Consider the following 25456-nt stretch of genomic DNA (forward strand, 5'->3'; position numbering starts at 1 on the left):
TGGGTCTGGATGTGTGACTGGTGTCTTGGCCATGGGATTAAGGACTCCAGATCAGGCAAGAACCTCTGCCGCTTCTGAGATCACTGATAGATTTCTGATCTTCTAATCTCAACCAGAACTAAGGCATGGAAGGGCCCCTAATAACATCGCACTTTATATTCATGAAAGATAAATTAAAGAATGCCAAACTGTTATTGACAAACATTGATTCTGGGCCCTTTGAAGTACAGCCCATAGCAACTTGTTGGCTTCAAAAGTTTTCTTTTAAACTCATCACACAAGGCTTTTACTTTTTAATTATGCCCCCCTTTTGTGGGAGACTTGCTTTGATCAGAGGCAGGAGAAACAACCGTCGTGCACATTTTGGGACAGTTGCTCCCAGTGTCCTTTACCCGGCTGCACGGGTTGCAGGGAGGGTTACAGAAGGCAGCAATTATTGAGAAGGGTGGGATCTTGTGGACTTGATTGATCTCATCAATAATGGTGATGCCCCGCTCCCGTCTGTCCACGACAGCTATGTGTAGGCTCCAGGAATCCTCAACCTGATTCTTCAGTGCAGGCTTGACTATGCCAAATGATCCGATGATCGCCGTGGGCTGCTGCTTAGCCATTTACCTCAGCCACCACACAGGGCACGTGCGCTCACACTGCCCAGATAGCGGCTGCACCTCCCTCTGGAAGCCAGTTACTCACCACGGTGAACCCCACAGGCCCCGTCCAGAAGCCTGAAGTCCAAGCCACTCACCAGATGGGCTTTGCTCTGCAGATTCTTCACGAGGCCCTCATGAGGTACCTGAATTACTCTTTCATCAATATTTGTTCCCTCTCTACCCCTTTAGATGGACTGTTCATGAGGATGGGCATTCTGTTGGATGACCAGTGAGCTCCCAAGATAGTTGGACACTCGGCAGGATGTGGAGAGGTAGACAGTCACTTCCACGAAGCAGCAGTTGAGTGTCTCCTGGAGAGATGTCTTAGACAGTAAAGGCAGTTCCACATGAAAAGCAAACTGGGTGTGACAAAGCAGAAATGTTTATGAACTGCTCAGCACAGCTCTACTTGTTCAAGAATACAGTAGTCGCCTTAAAATACTCATGGTGGTCTACTGTGAGCTGGTACTGGAGGTTCAGGAATCAGAGGGTGGCCATCGGCTTTGTGTGCACGCATGGGTGTGTGTGTGTGTGTGTGTGTGTGTGAGAGAGAGAGAGAGAGAGAGAGAGAGAGAGAGAGAGAGAGAGAGAGAGAGAGAAGCAAGCACCTAGTGTCTTCCTTTAAAATGCTTCATGTCATTTTCATGTCATTAAACCCGAGCCCGCCATTTCAGCCAGACTGGCTGGCCAGCAAGTGTATAGGCTGTTTCCATCTCCATCTCTCCATGCCGAGGTTGCAGGTGTGTGCTGCTGTGCCTGGATCCATATTCAGGACGCTTTACCTACTGCACACACCCCAGCCCACGCGATTCATTCTTAAGGAGCAGGTTGAGGTTGGAAAAGTCAATTAGTTAACTTCAGTCAGTGGTAAGCATTAAGGTGGAGAGCGAGGTGACGGCATGGAAGTGGCACAGATGGGCAGTCTGAGGAGACAGGGAGGTGTGGCCATTCATGGGGTCACTGGGGTGTTCTGAGGGTGTTACTGGCTGTATGTGATCACAGAGAAAGGTCAGAGGTCACAGGAGATGTCTTCAGCTTTCTGGGTTTAAGGCTGGAGCTCTGCAGACAGTGAGGGGTAGAGTGGCCGCTCTGACCCACCAGATTCGGCATCCCCGGGTTTCACTCTCCTGACTCATATCCTAGAGAATCTCACTCAGTGGAGAGATTGTTAGAAAACAGGCCAGAAGCTTCTCTTCCTGGGTCAAAAGGAAGTGGTCAGGGTTGGTTTGCTGTTCATGTTTGAAATCCAGATTTCTTTCTCTATCTGGCAATCTTTCCTTTCTTAGTTAAGGGTGGGGTGGGGTGGGTGATTCATTTTTTGTAATAACCAGAGCCTCCAGCATGCTGTCTCTTATTTCCACAAAATTTTATTGTCATGATAATGTGAATCGAATACATTTCTACACTACTTTCCTAGAGAGAATTCTCTGGAAGACACTTAATCCTTTTAGTTCCCCAGGACAAAAGGTTTATCATGTGATCTGTGCTTAGCTGGGAGTTGAAGCAGAACCACGTGAGAGCCCCGGGTTTCTCATCTGAACAGAGAGCCCTTGGTGCTCTGGGGCGGAGGTCTCAGGTGTCGTCCGATAGTCCGTGTTCTGGGCACTCTGTGTGCCAGGTTCTCACGTGTTGGGTTACACACCTCTGAATGGAGCCCTGTCCGGGGCGACAAGCCTGGGAAAGCTGGTTCCCAGTGAGCTAGCTGCTCCTTCTGCCCTCAGGAAAGGCACACTCACAGAGTCCTGCCCGGGACCGGTCCTGTTCGATGTTCCCGGGACTCTTGTTAAGTGAAGTCACATGTTGGGACGGAGTGGACTTGACTCATGTTTGCTCACTGTCTTCAAAGCCACAGTGTTCTTCCCACTAAGACTTGAGTGTGGAGAGACGACAGCCTGGACTCAGAACAGACCTGGGGGCCAGCCTCTTGGCCACACCTACCATGAAACTGGGGGCCAATCATCTGTTTTCCATCCACTGGGCCCCACCTTCCATGTAATTTGGAACCAACCATCTACTTTCAAGCCTCTTGGCCACACCTATCATGGAACTTGGGGGCCAATCAATCATCTACTTTATCAGAGCTTCAGTTTACCGGCCTGCAAAACGGAACCGCAGTCTCCTCTTCATGGCATTATTGAGAGGTGCGCAGGGGCATGGTGGGACCGAGGGCAGCTACTTAGTAAAGGGAGGGACTGGAAGAGTAGAGCCTGGCAGAGCACGTGATATCAAGACTTCCTGTGGGATGGATGGCCACCTTTTGGAGAAGGCCCCCATTCTTAACTGGTAACTTTTCTGGGCAGTCCGGAGAGAATCTAACTATTTCAGGTTGTTTCTGGCTACAGAGTTTCTATAGCGACTTCTAGGTCCCACCAGAGTCACAAATGCAGCCATAGGCCAGGTGGATGCCAGGAGCATGGTTATGCTCCGTGCAGCTGTGCAAACAATAGGGCCACAGCTTGCCCAGTGCTGCTGTAGGAGAACAAGATACACAGACAACGCACAGTGCCCTGTAGGGGATGGGACCGGCCCTGACTGTTGTGACATGGCTTTCCTCAGAAGGAGGCATGTACCTTTATTTCTCAGGACCACAGCAGGGGGGTGGGCTTTGGAAGCTCACTTAACCACTCCACCTATAAGCATTTACTGAGCCTCTAGCTTAGGGCTGGGCAGTACTGTAGGAAAGAAGGAAGGCAGGGACCATCTCCCGAAGACTCTTACCCAGTGGCCGGTAGCAGATGCTTCATGCTTTCCCCAGTAAGAGCTTAGGTGTGGCGGCACAAGTCTTTCTCACTGTTCTCATCACCTCCTCGTTCTTGTAGCTTCCAGTCAGTCCCCTCCATCAACTTCCAGGAGGCCTCACCTGGGAAGGGCAGGGGCCGCTAACTTTTCTCCACTCAAGGATCCTAGCCAGTTAGTATTTTTAGATTTGTTACACTCTGTGTTCTCTGGTGTTCCCAGAGCACTAGAAGCCACCAGCATTTATTGGGCATCTTCACAGGGACATTTACAAGCCCATGGAAGCCTTTCTAACTCCCATGCAAAAGACTTTGGTGCGTTGTTTTCAGTTAAGTGAGGCACAGAGAGGCTAAGCAATTTACTGAAGGTCATGTAGCTTGAGACAAGGCAGAGTTCCAAGCCTTCTGGTTTCCAGACAAATCTTTTGGCACTGCACAGACTCTTGGGTGTTGGGCTGTTTTCCCCATGAGCACTTTATCAGCACCCAGATTTCCCTCTTACTATTGCTTGTTGAGGTGGACAGTCCCCACAGTTTTTTGAAGAAACATACCCTTGGGGCAGGAGCATCACTGTGGTCTTAGGTACCCTGGAGATGGAGATGCTGAGACTTAGGTGCATAAGTGTGTTAGGGTGATGCTTTTAGGATCTACACACACTGGGGAGGAGTTGGGTTGCAGCAGTCACAGCAGAGGCTTATTCTCCAGAAAGTTCTGGAGCCAAGACGCCCTTCAGAATTGTCCTACTGTGAACTAATGAGTCAGGGCCTTGGAGCTTGGATGTTTCCCCACTGGCTATGAGCTAAATCATGGCAGGACTGAGACCCTGTGTCACCTTCTAGTGGTACCTCCCAGTGCGGAACTCAGCTGAATCCCAGCCACCCATCTCCTGGCTCTGGAGGACAGGGTGTCTCATTGTTGAAGAAGGATCTGGTGACATCTCATAGCATCCTCCCTCTCACACTGGGATCTGGACATCACTTCTGCATCCTCCTGACATCAGTTCTGCATCCCTGAGGACAGGTGCCCTGGCAGGGAAGTCCCGACGCCTCAGGTGGCATGATGTCTGGTCCTATGTCAACCTGACACACAAGCTAGAGTTATCTGAAAGGAGAGAACCTTATTTGGGAAATGCCTGTATACGATCCACCTGTGGGACATTTTCTTAATTAGCCACTGATGGAGGGACCAGCCCATTGTGGGTGGTTTTACCCCTAGGCTAATGGTCCTGGGTTCTACAGGAAAGCAGTCTGAGCAAGCCATGAGGAGCACCACTCTGTGGCCTCTGCATTAGCTCCTGCCTCCGGGTTTCAGCCACGTTTGAATTCCTGTCCTTGCTTCCTTCAATAACGGACTATGATATGGAAGTGTAGGCCAAATAAACTCTTTGCTCACCAACCTGTTTTTGATCATGGTGTTTCCTCACAGCAATAAACACTAAGACAGAAGTTGGAACCAAGCGATGTAGTGGGGTATTACTGTGACAGACCTGGCTGTGTTTTGGGGAGGATTGTGGAAGGACTTTGGAACTCTGGGCAGGAAAAGCCATCGAGTGCTGTGAGCTCAGTGTGGTGTTTTGTGGGAGCTTGGACAATAAGAATGCTGAGAGCAGTGTGGATGGTGGAGGCCTGGCTGAGGTTCTGTCCATACGGTCGGCGGGGGCTGAAGAGTCAGCCGTGAGCAACAAGCGGCCAGCTCCAGTGCAGTGGAACCTTTGTGCTACTGGGAAACTGATGCCGCTCAGCTGGAGCTGAGAAGTCAGTGCTGACTAAGAGGAAACCAGCACCACTGAGGTGAGATCTGGGAAGTGTTTCCTCCTCAGGGTCAGCACACACAAGCTGTGTCCAGAATAGCCGAGGTCCTACCCTGTCTCAGTAGCTGAACTTGGTAGTGTAAGAGCCGCTGAGGTTTTGAAGGCATGAAGGGGTCATGGAGAGCAGCTGAGGCTTGGCACTGTGAGAGGCCAAGAGAGGCCACTGGTGAAGGTACAGTCGCAGTGGCAGTTGAAGACCCAGGACGGAAGGGGTCACGCAAAGAAGTTGAGGCTTGCACCAGGAAGAGAGCCTATGTGATGCTCCTGGTGAAAGGGCAGCCCATTGCAGCAAGGGACCTAGCAGTTTTTGGAGATGCCAGTACCATGGATGACCACCAAGAACAGCAGCAGCAGGGAGTGGACCCAGCTGCAGCCGAGAAGATCAGCCGTGTGTACTGCAGAGGGCAGAGCTGGAGACGTGACTCAAGCTCCTTGGAGGAGCTCAAATCGTGAGTGAATTCCAGGTAATTGGGCATTAAGGTATCTCTAACGAAACCATTAGATTTTAGTTTTTCTTGGTTCAGATTATGACTGTACCCTGGTTATTCTCTCTTGAAGAAGGTATTTAATTTAATTTTGATTTCTATAGGCGCCTACAGCTGAAAGACTTGGAACTTCTAAAAGAGACTTTAAATTTTTAGAGATTGGATATTTTAAAGACACTGAAATTTTAATGTGTTTGAGTTTGTAAAGAATGTGGAGCTTTTAAAGTTATTTATAATGTGAGTTCTTGGGGATAAACAAGACAGGAAAGGTGTGGCTTAATAGTGATGTGTTTGTGTGTCAAACTGACAAGGAGTCAGTTGTGCTGGCTGGTCTTGTGTCAACTTGACACACAAACTAGAGTTATCTAAAGGGATGAAACCTTATTTGAGAAAAGACTCTCTGAGAGACAGCTGTAAGGAGTTTTCTTAATTAGTTGCTGATAGAGGACCCAGCACTTGTTCGTGGTTCCATGCCTGGGCTGGTGGTCCTAGGTGGCAGCAAGCCAGTAAGCAGCACTCCTCCATGGCCTCTGCATCAGCTCCTGCCTCCAGGCCCCTTCCATGTTTGGGTTTCTCTTCTGGCTTCCTTCAATGATGGACTATGATGTGGAAGTGACGGAAGTGTAGGCCGAATAAACCTTTCCCTTCCCAACCTGTCTTTGGTTTCATCACATCAATAGAAACCTTGACTAAGACAGTAGGGTTTTAAAATAAGCATTCTTAGTCACTGTATGGTCCATTCAGAGATGGCTGAAGTTACAGGCATGGTCAGAGGACAGTGTTTAGTGGGTTAATCAACACCCAAGAGAAAGCTAGAATGCTGTTGTGCAAATGCTTGTTCTGTGGTGCTCTGGCCATGAATTCTCCATGGAAAAGGGGACATCTGATCATCTGTCATGGTTCACCCTGTAAAAAAGCCAGATTTATAGGGAGAAGTGGCTCTCTGCCTCCATGTGCAATTACTGGTTAATTTTGATCTTTAAGGAGACTCAAGATCTGATAGGCACAAATCTGGGTTAGATGCACACAATGTGAAAATTCAAAGACGCTGAGAGCCCCGAATTCCTGGTGATGCTTCAGCATGGCCGGAGGAAGTGTGTTCTGCTGTGGGCGGAACCGGGAGGCTGGATGGACCTGTGACAGCTATTCTCTTCTTCTCAAAGGAGAGTTTAGATTCCCAGCACATAGTAGGTGCTCAAGCAGTGGCATCGAGAAAATGAGAAGGGTGACTTTGCCCCTTCCAAGCTTGCTATTTTCAGGAGTATTACCACCACACACATGGACTTTAAGGTTGCAAACTTGGAAGTCACTTAGGATCCTTTTCTTTGCTCTCCTCCCCCACCCGAGGCATAGGCACGTTTCTACCTCCAGGAAGCTTCCCCAGCTCCCCAGCCCTTTCCTCCCTGTTAACTCACGTTTATCCAAGTGGATACCACCTACTGACGCCTCATTGCAGCAGCCCTCAGATCGCTCAGCCTGCTTTCACTCCTGTTTGCTGTTGAATTCTTTCCAGCCTATAAAAACCCAATAGTATTAATGTCATAGCCCTACATAAATCTCTTCAGTATCTTTTTCCGAACTGCAAATAAGCCCCGCCTTCTGCCAAGGCCCTGCTCGATCTGGCCTCTTCCAGCCTCACCGGCCTTGCTTTGTGCCTAGTCACACGATGTGCCCTTCTCCTCATCGATTCATTCTCCTCCCACTTAGGGCTGTAAAGCAGCCACTGATAAATGTCAGCTGGGAGATACGTAGATGGATCAGTGGTTGAGGTAGGGAAATGGCTGAATGATGAATGGATGTGTGATGAGCAAATAGAGGATTTATAGGCAGGTGGATGGCCAGAGGGATGAAGAGATGCAGGCATAGAGGGCTGGGGAGATGGATGAAAAGATGACAGAGGGGTAAATGGATGGATAAGTGGGATAACAGGCAAGTGAGCGGGGCTTGTGGCTGGCTGGATAAATGACCGTGGGTGGATAGACGTAAATAGGGACGGATGCGTGAATGAAAGGATGGGTAAGTGGTGGTAAATAGATGGATGCATGTACACAGGCATAGATAAGTAGATGGGCAGACGATGCGCGGGCTAGCAGTGTGTAGCCGTGATTGGTCAGAAGACAGAAGCCATCTCTTGGCCAAAGTTCATAGCTAGGCCATGAGCTCCGAACTGTGGGGTGCACCACGTGGCCACAGGGACTGTAGCTTGAAGTCACTGACTTCACTGCACGGGGAGCTTTGGGGACATATGGAAGTCCCCAGCACAGCTCATCCCAGTCTGAAGTACACACTGTAGCTCCCCGCACACCGAAGCTCCCCCCACCCACACTGTAGCTCCTCCCACACCGTAGCTCCCCGCACCCACACTGTAGCTCCCCCCACCCACACCGTAGCTCCCCGCACCCACACCATAGCTCCCCGCACCCACACCGTAGCTCCGCCCACCTACACCGTAGCTCCGCCCACCCACACCGTAGCTCCCCCCACCCACACCGTAGCTCCCCGCACACCGAAGCTCCCCCCACCCACACCGTAGCTCCCCCCACCCACACCGTAGCTCCCCCCACCCACACCGTAGCTCCCCCCACCCACACCGTAGCTCCTCCCACCCACACCGTAGCTCCTCCCACCCACACCGTAGCTCCTCCCACCCACACTGTAGCTTCCCCCCGCTAATCAATCTACCCATTTGTACTTGTGCCTTTTCTTTAATCTTCCAGTGGAACTTCAATGTCCCTCTTGAATTTTAAATTTCCTCTGCTCAGATGGTTGTCTAAGGCAGAGAGCGTGTTTCTCCCCTGATTGCTCTCATCCCATCAGCCAGTTCTGTGAAAACACAGCCCGCATCCTTGGATCTGCAGTTTCACAAACAGCCATCACCTGGGCTGTGGGGTGCTTCTTATTCTTGGCGCATCTTTGATTTATTAAACATTTTTAGTAAAATTTTGCATATGTTTAGCACATGGAAAACTCTGTCCCTCCCATGAAATGGAAAACCTGGAAGAGGGAGGGATCCAGAGATTTGGGTGTCTAGACTTCCTGATTTTCTGAATACAGTGTGCCAATATTTTCAAGGCCTCTTCACTTTGAAAGAAGAGATCTCTGAGTTTCTCTCTCTCTCCAGACACTCCCTGGAATTGCTGGCTTCCCAAAGTACATTTGAATGCTGGCTGTGTGTTGTGTTGGCATCAGCCTGGCTGGTGTCAGACAGCCATTGGCTGATTGAGTTATTTTGGACAAATTATCCATCTTTCTGAGTCTGTCTTAAATAAATTTTATGCTTAAATGAGCAATATGACATTTGCAAAATTGCCTGAAACACAACAGATACTTAATTTTTTATTACTTTGCCTTGCATTCCTTTTCTACTTTAAATTTTTCGTTTCCTTTGTGGGACTGGGGGCTGAACCTGAGATCCCACCTATTTCAGGTAAGAACCCTAGCTCTCTTTTGACCTTTTGTTTTGAGACAAGTGTCTCACCAAGTTGCCTGGGTTGGCCTTAAACACCCTTTGTAGCCTTGTCTTTGATCTCCTGATCCTCCTAACTCAGTTTCCCACGCACTGAGATTACACATCCATCGCCACATCTGGCTTACCTGTAATTTCTCATGCAAAACATGCATTGTTCTCCAAGTCGGCACAGCAGCCAATGGAAATTTTACAAAGCCGAGTCAGGCAGAGTGGAGACAGGTGCTGTCCAGCTGTGTAGCGCCTCTCACCGAGTGCCCGTTCCTCTACTCACTTAAATCACTGTGCACTGGATACTATCTTCCCATGAAACAGAGATCTCTTCTTTCAGAGTGAAGAGGCTTTGAAAATATTGGCACTGTACATCCTAAGACACAGCAGAGACCATCTCTGTGGAAACCTAGCAGACAGATCCACAGGCAGTAACGAAACTGGTACCTTGCCAAAGTCCCTGGTAACTAGAGGAGGAAGACATGTTGGAAGGATGGTGGGGACAATGGTTACCACCCATCATGGCTGCCATGAATCCTCATGCTCACCATGCACTCTAACCACAGACCTTTATGTAAAGTGACACTGATTGTCACCTGGGTGATTATCTTCATCAATGCCTTTTGTTGTTGGTGGTTGCTGTTGTTGTTGTTTGTTGTCGGCGGTTGTTGTTGTTGTTGTTGGTTGTGTTGGAGTGTGTGTCTAGTACCGGCTTTGAGTGTATGGCTGGTGATGAGAAGACCTCACTCACAGCCCTAGTTTTTGAGTTTCAGTTTCCTTGTCTGTGACACGGGGGACAGTAGGACATGCCTTATAAAACTGCAAGTGCACGAGTTAGGGTGGGCAAAGTTAAGGTGTTGGACTCCTCTGAGAGCAAGAAGGCAGCCCACCCTCCAGTGTCTACAGCAGGATCTTCCCAGGCTACTGTGTCTGGGTTCACCACCCAGCAAGCCAGGAGAGGAAGTGGGATCCAATGTTGCTGCCTCAGGTCACACACCAAGAGCCTAGTTGGTCAGAATAAAGATTGCTCAGAAGACACTTCAAATGAACGAGCAATACTAAAGGTTGACAACTAGGTACAGTAATGAACAGGCACATTTGCCCCTATATGTGAAAAATAAAAGGTGTGGGAAGAAGGCTGGCTGTCCACTGCCTTGGATGTGGGCTTCAGGTCCACGCCATCCGTGGGCAGGATATGGACTTCAGGTCCACGCCATTCGTGGGCAGCTCACCAACAGCTGAGCTGTGCTTGCCAAGTGACCCTTTCCTTAAATGCACCATGAGAATGCCTGAAACGTCAGCGCGAGGCCTAACAGGAACCTCTCCCTGGGTAGCCTCGTGTCTCCGTGCACGCTGTAGGACCGCTCTGTGGGTAAAGCCCCTCACTATGCAGCAAGAGTGCACGGGGACAGGCATAGCTATCAGCGCCTCTTTCCAAGAGAGTCCCCGGTTATTTCCCAAAGAGCCTGGCAGTTGCTGAATGGATGGTCAGCTCAGGCCCATCTATAGCCTCCAAAGGGTTTGGAACTGTGCTCGGGAGGCGGTATAGACCCCAGGCCTTTAGCTGTCACTGCCCTATATGTGGAACCAATGACCAGGTCCCCGAGTTTGAGAAGACAGGACAGTGTGACTCTGAATGAAACTTGGCCCATGAATTGGGAATAATTTTCTTGGAGCATCTCTGTACCCTTTAGGAAATGAGTGACTTCCTTAGACCTCAGGGATCCTAACTGTAAAGTGCAGTTCGTTTGACCCATTGAGACAGTGCTGTTATTAGGGCTGGCATGACCCGGAAGTGCAAAGCCCTGTCAAGGCACACAGTCTGTTCTCTCTCCATAGTCCTGTGACCAGAGAGTTCATGGACTGTTGCGTATTGATCATGGGTGTGACTGTACTCTGTGCCCTGCAGCTCTTCTGTCCCTGCTTGTCAACTTGCCTGGCGAGGGACAGTTTTGTCTTCTGAGTAGTTCTGTGTCCCTGGAGTTTACGTTGTCCCTTACCTGCCCACTGAGAGTGTGAAGAGGGTGCAAAGGAACTAGCCAGCTGCTTGTGCACCTGTCAAACAGCTCCCACCTCAGTCTTCTCAGCCCCACTTCAGTTCCGGGCCTGTGGCTGAGGCCTCCCTCACCTGTGCCTGGAGCCGTGCAGCTGCCTGCAGCTTTTCAGCCTTGACGCTCTGCTTCATATTGATGGGTAAACTGTTGCCTAAGAGGGCTGCCTGGTGTGTGTCACTGCTCCCTGAATCTCACCAGTGTTGCCACACTGCCTGCAGGACAAAGTTCAGATGGACTCATGTGACCCAAGAGGCCCTGCTAATCTGATCCTGGTAGCGTGTGCTCTCTCCTCTGCCCCCCCCCCCCCGCCCATGTCAACCCCTCATGCCCAGCGAGTCATTGCAATGAACATTTGCGAGCAAAGAAGTATTGTCAAAAAGGTGCACTGTGGGACACACTGGGACACACCACAGCTTCCACGGAATTTTGTTTTTGTTAGGGGAAAGTTGTGAGGGTGGAGGGCAGGTATGAGGGGAGGGGGAGATGAGTGGGATTGGGGTGCATGATGCGAAATTCACAGAGAACCAATAAAAAGTTTAAAAGAAAAGAAAAGGAACACTTTAGGCCATCTCACCAAAGGAAAGGACGAAGGAAGGAAGGAAGGAAGGAAGGAAGGAAGGAAAGAGAGCAGCAGCCTCTGGAGAAGACAGGTCCTTGAATTCTGAGTCTATTCAGATGCTGATCTTCATAGTCCAGTCAACTGGAAGGTCAGCTGCAGCCAATGAATAACGGACACATCAGTAGGTAGGACTATGGAAGCCAGTTGTCTATTGTGGCACAGGGGTGGGGGGGAGGGAAGGTGTTCCATTGTGTCACTTAGGCTGATCTGACTGGAGGTCTGGGCCACTGTGCCTGATCCTTTATTTTGTTTTATTTTTATTTTTTGGTTTTTCAAGACAGGGTTTCTCTGTGTCGCCTTGGCTATTCTGGACTCTCTTTGTAGGCCAGGCTGACCTCGAACTCATAGAGATCATCAGCCTCTGCCGCCCGAGTGTTGAGATTACAGCCACACTGGCCTCTGTGCCTGATTCTTAACATCTAGAGATGCCTCCCACATTTCCACTGCTCATAGTCCTTTGGGAGCTTACACAGGCCGACCCTCCTCCTGAACCCCATCCCGATCACTGTAGGCAGGAACATCGGAGCCAAGGGGCTCAGGGCTTGGGTCATGGGGCCCCTGTTGGCTAGTTCTCTTGTATTGTGATATTTGATATTAACACAAGATCTTGGAGATAAGAGAGAAAAGGTTATTGTTAAACAATAACATACTTGTCTGTCAGGCTGACAAGAGGTCAATTGTCATGGCTAGTTTTTGTAGCAACTTGACTCGGGTGAAAGCCACTTTGGAAGAGGGATCCTCAGATGAGAAAATTGGCCAGTGGGTTAGCCTGTGGTACCTTTTCTTTACTGATGATCAATGTGGGCAAGCTCATCCCACCGTGGGGCAGCAGGGTCACCTCTGGGTGTGCGGTCCTGGATGATGGAAGAAAGCAGGCTGAGCCAGCCATACTCTTGTGTAGTCTTTCTTTCAGTTCCTGCATCCTGGGTCTGCCTGGAGGAGCCAGGATGGTTCCCACTCTGGGTTCCCTGGATGATGAGCCACAAGCCCTAAGACAGAATAACCCTATCCTCCTCAGGTTGCTTTTAGTCATGTTGTGTGATCACAGCAATAGAAACCCTAATTCAGACACTAGCGCAGTGGTCTGGCCTCACTGGTCAACACTTTGAGGAGGTTTGGATCAGGGAACGTATGTGAAGGCGCAAGGTGAGGCATTTCCTGAGAGTGACGGCCTGATCAGTAGAGATCCTGCCCTGCTGACAGAAGAGAAAGCATCAACAGCCTGCAGCCTGCACATGTGTCATTTGTCATCTTCGGGGGTCTTCTCATGAACCGGATGTCTTTACCCACCCCTTATCTCGAGCACCTAACAGATCAGATCATAACAGAACCCAAGGCGCACATTCCTTGTTTGTTTTCCAGGAAGGAATCGTGTAGTGGAAGTTTGGGTTTCTTTAAGAGCTCAGTTATGTTATGTGGACATGTTTTTGTTTTGATCCCGGGTGCACGGGGCTGTCCACAGCTATTAAGTAGGATTGCCCCATGCTCTGGCAGGGATGTGATCTTTGCCAGCTGCAGATAGTTTAAATCTGAGTACTCTAAGAGGGTATAAATACCAGAGCAGGGAGCGATTGGAGGGGGTAGCTCCAAGAAAGAAGAAGGAGGCAGCTGCTGCTCCCCGCTGCTGCCTCTGGTTTCTGATGACAGTTTGACGAGAAATAGTTGGAGATCTCCTGAAATGACGAGTGGACTTGTCCCGAGGAACCACATCCCTAGCCAGCAGGAAGTACTACAGAGCCTTACTCCGCTCTCTCCCCCTCCCTTTCTTTCTCTCACCTAGTGTTGGAGGGTTGGAAGGGATTAGGACAGATAGGGGTTGGAAGGGAGGTAGAGGCATAAGAAACCCAAATAAAATCAACTTTAAAATATGCACTACAGAATCATATTTAGCTAAGCTCACTTTACTTGGGACCTTGTGTTGACACTGCAGCCAACACATCCCAAAGGCCTCCAGAGTCAGGTCTCCTTTTACATGGGCGCCTCCTGGTCCCTTCTTATGAAACCAATTCTCCGTGCTGTTCTCTGAAGAGGTACCTTTGAAGTGTTTACACTGCAGATTGCTCCAGACCCAGATGCTGCAGGTGAATGACACTGGGGCTGCAGGTGCAGATAACCGTAGAGCCAGGCAGATCAACAGCGATGAGTAGGAGGAAGGGGACACGTTAGACAGTCTCCTGCTTCTGCCTACTCTCCTGATCTTGGGGCTCCTGTAATCTACTGTCCTGATCTTGGGGTTCCTATCATCTACTGTCCTTATCTTAGGTCTCCCTATTTTTGCCCATGCCTGATCAGAGCTCAGACTTGCGAGAGGAGGGTGATTATTTGAATGTCTTGTCTGAAACTCCTCTGTATTGACAGAATTCAATACTGCTCCTCCCCAAAGCTAGCGTCTACCTGTCTCTCCGGTATAATTGATTTCTACTTTCCCTATAGCATCGGACTGAGTTTGCTGAAGGAGGGATTCTAAGTGGCAGATTGCACAGAGAGAAACAATCAAAGCTCAAGTGGCTGCTCTCTGAGCTTTCCCTCAGCAGGATTTTCTCTCCCAAAGAGGCAGACTGCTATGCCTGACAGAAAGTGTGGTTGGTCTATCCAGTGCTCAGTGACATGAGATCAGAGTCACTGGCTTGTTCCAAGTGAGGATAGCTGGGTTCTGCATCACTTAAGGCATGTGTGGCCTTGGACGAATCAGTGCCCAGTGTCAGGAAGTGAGACTGAAACGAAATGCCTGAAGAAGTATACCTTAAAGAAGGTTTTATTTGGGGCTTATATAGGCACAGTCCATGGTGGTGGGAAAGTGATGGCGGCAGCATGTAAAAACAGCGAGTGACAGCGTGTTTACAATTAGGAAACAGAGAGCTGGATGCAGACACTCAGTTTCCTCTTCCTGTTAATCCAGCCCAGGCTTCCTGCATGGGAAGCCACTGCTCACACCCACAGTGGGTCTTCCCACCTCAATATGCCTCACAGACACTCCACGCTGATTCTAAAATTCAGTCAAGTTGACCACAACGACGATTGGCCACCACCCCAAGGAAAGCATTAGGGTCCATAGAGAGGCTTACAAGCCGTGGTTTAGCCAATCCAACAATGGCTGTCTACCAACAGAAAGCCCAAGAGGTGGAGTCTCCCAGCTGGTCTTCAGTGTACACTAGAATCCTGAAGAAGGGGGCTGTTGTGCCGGTGGAGGAATGAACTTGGCAGAGACAGCGAGGACAGGAAGGAGAAGAGCAAGAATCCCATGTCCTGGTCATAAGCTGCCATCGGAAGGTGGCCCAGGCTAAAGGTGAGTCTTCCCACCTCAGAAGATCCAGATTAAAGCTAGGTCTTCGCACTCGGAATTGTTTCATTCAGAGAATTCCATCACAGGTAGCCCAGCTGCTTGGGTTTTAGTTCATTCCAGGTGTGGTCAAGTTGACAACCAAGAATAGCATCACGCTGCCTGTCAAATCAGAACTATTGTCCCTTTAGGACAATGGTTCTCAATCTTCCTAATGCTGCAGCCTTTTACTATAGCTCTTCATGTTGTGGTGACCCCAAGCATAAAATTATTTTCACTGCTACTTCATAACCATAATTTTGCTAATGTTATGAATTGTAGCATAAATATCTGTGGTTTGGGACAGTCTTAAGTGATCCCCATGAAAGGGATGTTCAGTCTGCAAAGGGGTCTTGACCCACAGGTTGAGAGCTGCTGCTTTAGAATGTGGCCCCCTTAGTGTTGCTGAGGTAGTGCCTCAAGACACCGTCCATCTTCCCTGGCTCTAGTAGACTTGAAGATCTCTAAGCCGAGCAGCACTCTGGTAGCTTCCTGTCAGCCCAGACAGTGTAGCCACTCTGGATGCGTCGTGACCACAGCCTTGGTTGCTTTAGGGACTTCAAAGCCTCCATGTGTAGCCCGAGCTGGCTTTGGACTCACTCACCCTCTGCCCCAGCCACCAAGGGGCTGGGATTATAGGTGTGGGTTGCCATGCCTGGCTCTGAAGGCTGGTTTCCTGCTGAGTGCACTGTCTCTTCACTTGGGTCTGTAGATGTGTGATGAGTGACCGGAACTGGAGGAGAAGGTGCTCTGGCTCCGGCTTCATGTCCTTTTGTCTGTCTTCTGTGCCGTCTTAACATGGGCGAGATTCCACTTCGCTCTGCACGTCAGCATGCCAATCACTGAGAAGTCTGCCCGGGACTGTAACACAGGGCCAGCTGGATCCAGAAAGGCATGTAGCCGCCACCATAACCAGAAACAGCCTGAAGGAGTGAAGGAGTGGCATTGAAGGCTGCTCCCAGAGAAGTCAGGAACAGCCCCCCCTTATTAGCATGTGTCTCTCCGCCATTACTCCCACTCTCCATCTGACTCCTCAACCCTCCTGGAGGCCAGAAGGTGATGTGCAAGTAAAATTCTGTATGAGCCATCCTTCACCCACTGAATGAAGCCTTTATCTTCCTTAACGCTCACCTCACAGACATTGGTTTTCCCAGGAGATGTGCTTGGACCTTGGTCTGGTCCACTCTGACCCTTCCTTTCCTTCCCTTTCAGGGTTTTTGTGGAAGATGGATAGGGCTCTGCTGTTCATCCCTGTTTCCTGTCTATGAACACACAGCCTAGACTGTGTGTACCCAAGTGTGACAAAATTCACACACAGCTCACTGCACACCCAAGTGTGACAAAACTCACACATGGTGCACTGCACACCCAAGTGTGACAAAACTCATACACACATTGTGCACTGCACACCCAACTGTGACAATACTCACACACAGCGCACTGCACACCCAACTGTGACAATACTCACACACAGCGCACTGCACACCCAACTGTGACAATACTCACACACAGCACACTGCACACCCAACTGTGTCAATACTCCTGGTCACACTGTTCTCAGCCAAGCCCTCCCGTGTTACCTTGCACAGAGGGAACTGTGCTTCTTAGGTTCTTGCCCTCAGACTTCTGGGTGCATTCAGCCGCTCGTGGGCGATAGGGATTAGAAGGTGGCAGCAAGTACTTGTTAGGGCTCCTCACCCTTCTCTGGCCCCCTGTAGTCACACTGCATGTGTCTGGGTCTCCTCTATGACCCCAGTGCCCGCACAGGGTCTAGTGGGATCTGGCTGGCTGTGGCACGGCTCTTTGCCTGTTCCACATACTGGGTGTCTAATGCACAGCTCGCTTTATCTCATCATCCCAGCAGTCCTGAGGAGAGAGTATTCTAGTCATTAGCCCCACTTCGCAGATGCAAACCTTGAGTCTCAGACTGGTGACCTTGTCTGCTGCCCCCTGTTACCAGTCGGTGGCACAGCCAGCCAGGAAGAGACTCGGTCACCAGTGAGTCTAAGGCCACGGCCATTTTGCTAGCCAAGAGTGGAACAAGTGTGCTGGCCTGGCTCAAGACTCACTTTCTGTCAGCCAACTGTGACCCCAGCCACCAGCCTATGCTAGCCCCCAACCCTGCAGCCCTAAGCAGCAGGAGAAGCAGCATCCGCTCCCCTGAATCCATGGCAGTTACTTGTGACAGACACCCGAGCTGGGCTGTCGGGAGCTGCTGTGGCTCTGACGGGAGCCCAGGTCCCAAGCAGGCACTTCCAGGAGATGGCTTGCTTTGAACAGATCACTCAGTAGAAAGGAGAAGAGAAAGTGAGGGGGTGGAGGAGGCAGAAAAGGCAGAGGGGGAGAAGAGAGGAAGCCCCCGATTTCACAGAGCCCAACCCCACAAGAGTCTCTGATGACCAGTAAAAGGCTTTGAAAAAATGGAGGGCAGCATACAGGCCCACTCTCTGAAAGTGGGGGTGGATCCTGGCAGATATCACATGGGGACCCCTGCTGTGGAGCCAGGGGAACATAGAATGAGCTCAGGTGATAAAAAAAAATTATATATATATTAAAGTTAATAGGGAGCTGCCACACTGTCTTCTAATGCCCAGTGGGAATCCTGGGGGCAGAACCGCATCCGGCTGCTGCATCTTCATCCCCAGTCAGACTCCTCACTTCCTGAGAGGTCACTCAAAGCTAGGGAACATTCGCTCAGCTTGGGATGAAAGAGTCTTCCTGTAAAATGTGCCATGCAGGCACCTTGGTTTGAATGGCTCTCCTGCAACATCTCTTCCTTCTAGCAGATTCCTGACTGCTTACTGCTGCAGCTGATATTATCTGCAGTAAGGACCACAAAAATGGGGTGTCTCTGTCTCTGGTTAAAAAGAGGGGCCGTGTGGATGCCTCGGGAAGAACGCCCTTTAGCATCCAAATCTGGGTCAAGTTGTTTCCGTGTTGAAATCATCTGCTGCCTTCTTCCTAGTGTGCTTAGACACACTCCCTGCTTTGCCGGGCCAGTCTGGCCTAGACCTGTCACCCTGGCTGGCCTAGAACTCAGAGAAATCTGTCTGCTTCTGTCTCCCAAGTTCTAGAGTTAAAGGTGTGTGCCACCATGCCTAACTTCCTCTATCTGGTTGTAAAACCCTGTGGCTTGGATACAATTTAAAATGTCGCATAATTTCTTAGGCATACATTCTTTTTTAAATGAAGAGACCTGTGGCATAGCAGCAGAGGGGCTGAGTAAGGTAAGGCACATGCTTCTGCCTCAGCAATCTGGAGAACTATTGAAACCTGTTTAACCATAGGGTCCTATCCCAGGCTCCCAGGCTAGTTGCACGAGCCCATACCTGTCTGGCATTGCCCCCCCAGTTCTGCTCCAAGCTGAGCTCTGGGAAATAGTTTGGGTCTCTGTGATGGTCACTATCTGCTGGCAGCTTGACCACTCCTGAGCGCAGGTGTGTCTGTGAAGGCATGTCCAGAGAGCCTTAGCCTAGCAAGAAAGAAGCCCTGAATGGGGGTGGGGGGCTGCCTCTCATGGGCTGGGGCCCCAGGCTGGAGAGAGGAAGCCAGCTGAGCCGAGCCCCAGCATTCATCTCGGCTTCCTGCCTGAGATGGAATATGTGTGGCCTCAAGCTCCCACAGCCGTGGGAAACCATACCCTCCAACGGTGAGTCCGAACAAACCTTCCTCCATTTAGTTGCTTGTACCAGGTCACTATAATGTAACCCATACAAGTCCTGGATAGGCCGGCCGGCCACCATCTTTACTCCACACATATAATAGGTAAACAAAACAAAACAAAAAACTGATTATAGAGAATCCAGGTGGTCCTTAATGGAAGGAACCATTGGGCAGCCGGATACCAAAACCTAAAGGTGTCCTGAAGTCCACATCCGGCAGTAGCAGACTGGGCCCTTCCTGGCTTCAGGGATGAGAGTGGGGACCTTGACAGCATTTCAGGGTGCTTTCCAGTATCCTCTCTGGGGCCATTGTCCACAGCTGGTGTCCTTCACCCCTGGCTCTGGGGCTTAGTCTACATCATACCTAGCAGTCATCAAACCTTACAGAGGAGGGGGCAGCAAGGACTGGGCACCCGTAGCTTTTTCTTTCCTGCCAGAGCCTCTCCGGCTGCCTGCCCTCCTCCTGTTCTGAGGTTACTCCACTGCTCCTCGAATCTTCCCAGCTATCAGCCCTTCCTGTGCACACAGGATCTGGGGGTCCTGCTCCCAACAGAAGGCTTCTCCCGGCCATGTCTGTAGAGGTTGAATTCCAGCCTTTCCTGAGGCGACTGTGCAGCCACCAGGGTGTTTTTTTTTTTTTAAAGCCACCAACTCCTCTCAGAGCTCCAGAGGCCAGTTGGAGGACTCACCAATTCCACTCAGTGGGCTTCCAGCTGATCTGCCTCCTGCCCTGTGCTGGCATCTCTGATGCCAACCCAGTCCTCCTTCCCCGAGAAAGCCAAGGTCCTAGGAATGCACTCAGGGTGGCCTCCTCCGGTGAGTGCTGAGGTCCTCTGTGAAGGTCCTCCTGCCTGGGACAGGAAGCAATACTTGCCACCCACCTCTTGGACTTCGTGTTGCCTGATGCCGTGACTCCCTGTGGTGTGCACCAGGCAGGCAAATGGTCCCCACGCTGAGGAGGAGAGGTGCCATGCCCCTGTACGGGATGTCTGGGCATCTGGGCATCATCCATGTGAACGCCACTCCTTTCCTTACCTCCAGGTCCCTCTGCCTCTCACCCTCTATTTGCCCTCCACAGGCTGCAGAGAAAAGGCTGCGGTCTGCTGTTCTGCAAACCGCTCAATGCCGGGCTTTGCCGAGGGGCTTTCTCTTATCTCCCACTCTCCCTCCTCAGGATGGTATTGCACTGGCTTCAGTGTGGGGATTAATCTAACCCAAGCGAACAATCTACTCTCCAGCATGGAGAATACTCTCAGGCCTGTTCTTTATCTGTCTTCCTCCTACCCCACCCTAAGCTTCGGAGCTTAAAAGGCTTAAGACGCCTCTTAGGCCTGGAATCATTCTTATAAGGCAACTATTGATGAGCTAAACAGGGATGCTTGCCAAACTCAGTGTGAGAACTTTGCGCTCTGATTCCACCGCCCCGCACCAGGCAGAGGAGAAAAGGAGTCCTCGAAGCAGCTCAGATCCGTTCTCGCCGGGGAGAAGAGAGCTACTGTGATCCTCACACAGGCCAGCCCATGCCTCCACCCTCTCATCTGATCAAGCAGTGACATCCAAAAATGGTTCCACGTCAGCTCGGCCCAAGCCTGAGAGGAGGAAGTGTCCGTGTCTGTCCTTCCACACACTCGCTGCACGGCCACTCATGCAGGAGCGTCCTCCCTGTGGCTCAGGAGCTACCTCTGTTGCATTGTTTCATTTCCTGCTCACAACTCAAGGATGGAAATTTCTAGATGAGAAAATAGAGCCCCTGTCAGGCTTTGATCTTGAGGAGGCTTGGACTTGTCAGCCTTCCTGAAGGGGAGAAGGAAAAATTGTGAAATGCGAACCCCCCCCCACCCTGCAGCCTCTGTTGCTGATGATTTTGGAGGGAAACTGAAAACAACAAGTTTCAAGGGCATAAAGCGTGGCTGCAGGCAGCAGCTTTCCAGACGTTCACTCTCATTGTTGGGAAAGCGGGTTGCCTTCTGTGCAGCGTCCCCACAGCCGCACGTTTCTAGAAGGCCACGCTTTGCATGAAGCAGAAAGAAGAGGTGTGGAAATCAGGACAGAGACAGATTCATTCATGGGAATCGATGGATTCCCCCGCCCATCCCCCACCTCTCACCCCCCACCGCCCAGTTTTGGGGACAGCAAGGCCCCAGGCTGTCTACAGCCTAAGTCATCTGAGGAGTATGTGACATCTACTCAGGGACCACAGAATACACAGTGGTGTCCTGATGAAATAATGATGAGCATGTCCTCCTTCTAGAATTCCTATGGGGGAGACTTACCATCCTCCAGACAGGGATTAGAGCTAATAAATCACGTGTCAGGATACAGGATACATACACAGAGCCAGAGGCTACACACACACACACACACACACACACACACACACACACACACACACACACACGGCTTGTCAGAGGAAAGAAAATCCATCCCCCTCAGCTTAGGCACCCAGCAGATGCCAACCCACAGGAAGTGACCTGCAGTCCTTGAGACAGAAAAGGAACTAGTCAGGCAGGGACTATTTTACCCTGGGGACTTAGTGTCTGATGGACACGGCTGCTGCTTTTATGAACCAACAGCACCTTCTTGACGGAGCTTTGTTGAATCTTGGAATCCTGGGTGTTTTCCAGGCTTCTCAGGGCACTTCCTGGAAATTCCTCACCCTGTAGGACTGTGGGACTTAGCATTGTTCCCAACTTCTGCTCGCCCTGTGGCTCCACAGCTTGCTTACTAATGACCAGAAATAAGCCAAGGACACCACTGAATGTTCTAGATTCGGAGCTAGGCTAAGCTGTCCTCACATGAGAATCACCAGGAAGGCAAAGCTTGAGTTCATTTTTTGTTTGTTTGTTTGTTTGACTAAGGGATGCCCCAGTGACTTCTGGCCTCCTGTCAGCCATGAACAGAGCATCCATCTGGCCTCAGCCGACTCTAACTCTCCTTGCTCTATGCCCGCCATGCTGGTCTCCCCACTAGTCTCCACACGTATGCTTGCTACGCTTCCGCGGTCCCTAGGTTTGGAATGTTGCTGGTGCCTCTTCCTCCCTGCAAGCCACACTTATCATCTCTGTACATGCGCGTTGTCTAGCTGTTGCCTCCAAACAGACTCACTGCACTCTGGAGCACGGAGGGTCGTCACACACCCTGGAGCATGGAGGGTCGTCACACACCCTGGAGCATGGAGGGTCGTCACACACCCTGGAGCATGGAGGGTCGTCACACACCCTGGAGCATGGAGGGTCGTCACACACCCTGGAACACAGAGGATCATCCCACACAGGAATCTATAGGACTTCCCATGGTGGCCGGCCCCTTGCTGGGGCTAAGTTATGTAATCAGAAATCTGGCCTGGCATAGGAGACTTCTCAGTGGGGCTCTCTATGGACTGTGTGGGAGACTTGGGGAGGCGGCCTTTCTTCATCCTCACCAAGGCTGCCAGGGATATTTGGCAGTGCAACTGTTTCTGTTATTTGTTTTCCTGTTAGTTACCCCCAACCCATGCTCCTGCCAGTTCAACTAGATTTGGGTGCCCTGTCTCTTTGGTGGCCCAGTGCCTCACGCCCTTTGTAAATAGAAATACACTCTCCATGAAAAGTATCACAGGAAGTAAAGCTCTGCTCAAATACCCATCCCTTAGAGGTCCCCGCTTAGGGTGGTCCAGCTACACTCAGGCCATCAGCTGCCACATGTGCATGCTGTGGCGTTTCCCTGGAGCCTCTGCCTGATCGGTTACTTACCATTTTCTGTCTCGAAAGATGCCCATCTGCAAGTATGGAGGATCTGGGTGCTGACCAGAGAGCACCAAGGATGAGTGATGATGCTGAAGATTCCACTATTCACGTGTCCCAGCGGAGTGGACCACCATTGGCACGCAGGAGCACCAGGTTGGGGGCAGGAGATAGGAGTAAGGCAAAGAGAAGACAGGGCTTGAGCCTCTGCTGGGCCGGCACAGGAACAACCGAGGCAGGGCACCTTGGGTGTGGCTTCAGGAAGAATCAGGGTGGGGGGGTGTGGGCCCTGTGGGTGGTCTCTGGTCCTGGAGTAAGTATTAGGGAAATTGGGGTTGTGAGAATAACAGCGTCCTTGTTCACCAGAGCTCTCAGCACTCCAGTGAGGTCTAAGAGGCAGGGGGAGGTATGGGCCATGAATTCCTGTGTTGTTTCTTCTCCTGTAACCGTGAAGTGAGAATAAAATGGAAGTGACAACTAACACAGAAAGGGTGCTAATAGAGGAGAGGAAGAGGGCAGCTACCTAAATCTTCCTGAGAGCAAGGGCTTGGCTTGGAGGCTGACGAAGGTGGTTCTGGGTACAAAGGTACTGGGACAAAGTCCCAGGCTAGCTTCTAGCTCTTCTTCCTCAAGCTGCACAGGACGGGGAGTTATAACTACAAAAGCCGGGGGGTCCCCAGGGCAGTGAGTGGCACGTTGAGTATACAGTGAGTGACATGGGTCCTTGGGGGACGTAGGATTGCATCAGAGGCAGGAAAAGTTAAAAAAGATTTGAACAGGGTGGGAATACTAATGCCAAAAGGATTCTAGAAGACTGGGGGTTTGGGAGGGAGCCCTGAGTACCAAGCAATGTTTGTCCCAGAGAGATAAAAGGGGGCAGTAACACTGGGCTCCTGATCTCCATTTATAGCGTCCTTGACGTTTACAACTCTTGCCCATCCTTCATGGTCTTTAATTCTCACAACACAGTCGGGCAGATACTCTTTCTCAGTGACCAGGAAAGAGAGTCCTGGGGAATACAGATGGGCGGGCGCCAGAACAGCGAGGTGAGACAGGACCAGAGTCTAAGCCAGGTCCCTCTGACTCTAAATTCACTCTGATTTTCAAAGAACAGGACCGTGATGAAAAACACTTTTGATACCATTGTAGTAACCGCCGCCATTTGTTGCAGGCTCCCATGTGCCAGGCGCTATGCTAAGAGCCTTGAAGTCATCAGTTTGTTTCATTGTCACCACGTTCCTGTGAGTAAGGCCCTCTAATCCTCCACTGTGCCCAGGTGGGGAGGCTGAAGCCCAGGGAGATTAGGACACTTGCCCACGGGGCAGAGCCGTGATTGGAGCCAAGATGAATCTAGCTTCAAATCTGTGCGTGTGACCTTTGTAATATTTTGCCTGTTCCTCAAAGAGGAGGATTCCGGGGGCCCTTGTCCCCACGACCTGATGCTGTTTGAAAAGACGAGAAACGGGGAAAGCAGCTCTTCATACCTTCAGCTCAGCTGAGCCAGAGCCGGCGGATAGCTTCCTTGGGATGGGTGGGTAAGGAAGGAGGCTGGCTGAGCGCTGGCTACCCGGGCCACGGGCACCCCACTCAGAGGAGGACTTCCCAGTGCTGGCCACCTGCCTTCTCCCAGTGCCAGTGTCACTCCGCCAATGTCTTCCCAGTACAGTCTATAGTAAAGGGGTCCTGTGGCAGTTTGGACTTAAAGCATCTCCACAGGCTTGTGTTCAGAAAACTTAGCTCTTGGTTTATGGTACTGTGTTGAAGAATGCGGAGCTTTTAAGAGGTGGAGCCTGGCTGGCAGGGAGAGGCAGCAGGGGTGAGCCTGGCTGGCAGGGAGAGGCAGCAGGGGTGAGCCTGGCTGGCAGGGAGAGGCAGCAGGGGTGAGCCTGGCTGGCAGGGAGAGGCAGCAGGGGTGAGCCTGGCTGGCAGGGAGAGGCAGCAGGGGTGAGCCTGGCTGGCAGGGAGAGGCAGCAGGGGTGAGCCTGGCTGGCAGGGAGAGGCAGTAGGGGTGAGCCTGGCTGGCAGGGAGAGGCAGCAGGGGTGGGACCCTGGTGCTGGCCTGGAATTTCTACTTCTAGGTCAGCTGCTGTGTGAACAGCTGCTCTGCCCCATGAGGCCGCTGCTCTGGACAGAACTGCTCCTCCCTGCCTTCCTGTCTGGATGGACAGAGAACACTCTGAAACCGGGAGTCAAATAAACCTTCCTCTGGGTATGTACCCAGAGGCTCCTATTCCCCAAGTGTCCTTGGAACGTCTGTCTCTTTTGGCTCTGAGTCCTCAGCTCACAGCAGAATTCTTCACACAGCAAGACACTCCAGATATAGGTGGAGCGAAAGAGCAAATCCATGAATGAGCACATGCCTATCGCCTTCTGTGGTATTCTTATGACTGGACTGGACTCAGAGCGACTGACTAGGCTCAGAAGAGCCTCCGGGTGGGGGGTGGGGGAATCTGTGCACCCTATTTCAAAAGATCCCCCTGGCTCAAAGACAGTTTCCCCTTCCCATGTCTGCTGTTTCTACCCGAGACCTCCACAAAGAAACCCAGACTTGTTCTCACACTTAGGCCAGTGGCGGAAGTGGAGGGCTTCTCTGCTCTTGCCCACCCCCCTCAGTCTTGCTACAGAAGAGGTGGAGGGTAAGGAGTGGGTGAGTCTGTTACACTCCCGGTCGCTCCATCAGCTGGGGAGGGGGCGTGGGGGTGAGCATCATAACGGATGTGCTCTGTTTCCCGCTGGAAGGTACAGAAGGAATAGTGATGAGTTGATGCAGGTAAATTATATAAGGGGAGGAATTATCTGTTTTTTCTCTTTATTCCCAATAAAGAGAGGAGCTCACCCAAGGAAAGTGTTGCCATAGTAGTGTGATCTCTGAAGCCCAGCTGCCTTTGCTCAAACCTTTCTTACTGCCTGTAAAACCTTGGGCAAGTTGGTTAAGGTCTCTGG

The 25456-nt window shown here is 51.0% G+C and overlaps 1 long non-coding RNA gene across 1 annotated transcript; it reads left to right on the forward strand.

The window, feature by feature from the left end:
• The first annotated feature begins 2205 nt into the window (after positions 1-2205).
• On the forward strand, positions 2206-23749 carry LOC311592082. The gene is made up of 4 exons (XR_014777286.1): positions 2206-2791; positions 4225-5659; positions 22541-22669; positions 23623-23749. It is a non-coding gene; the product is annotated as an uncharacterized lncRNA (long non-coding RNA).
• The last annotated feature ends 1707 nt before the right edge of the window (positions 23750-25456 follow it).

This window comes from Acomys minous (assembly GCF_964271855.1).
Source record: "Acomys minous genome assembly, chromosome: 2".
Classification (NCBI taxonomy): domain Eukaryota; kingdom Metazoa; phylum Chordata; class Mammalia; order Rodentia; family Muridae; genus Acomys; species Acomys minous.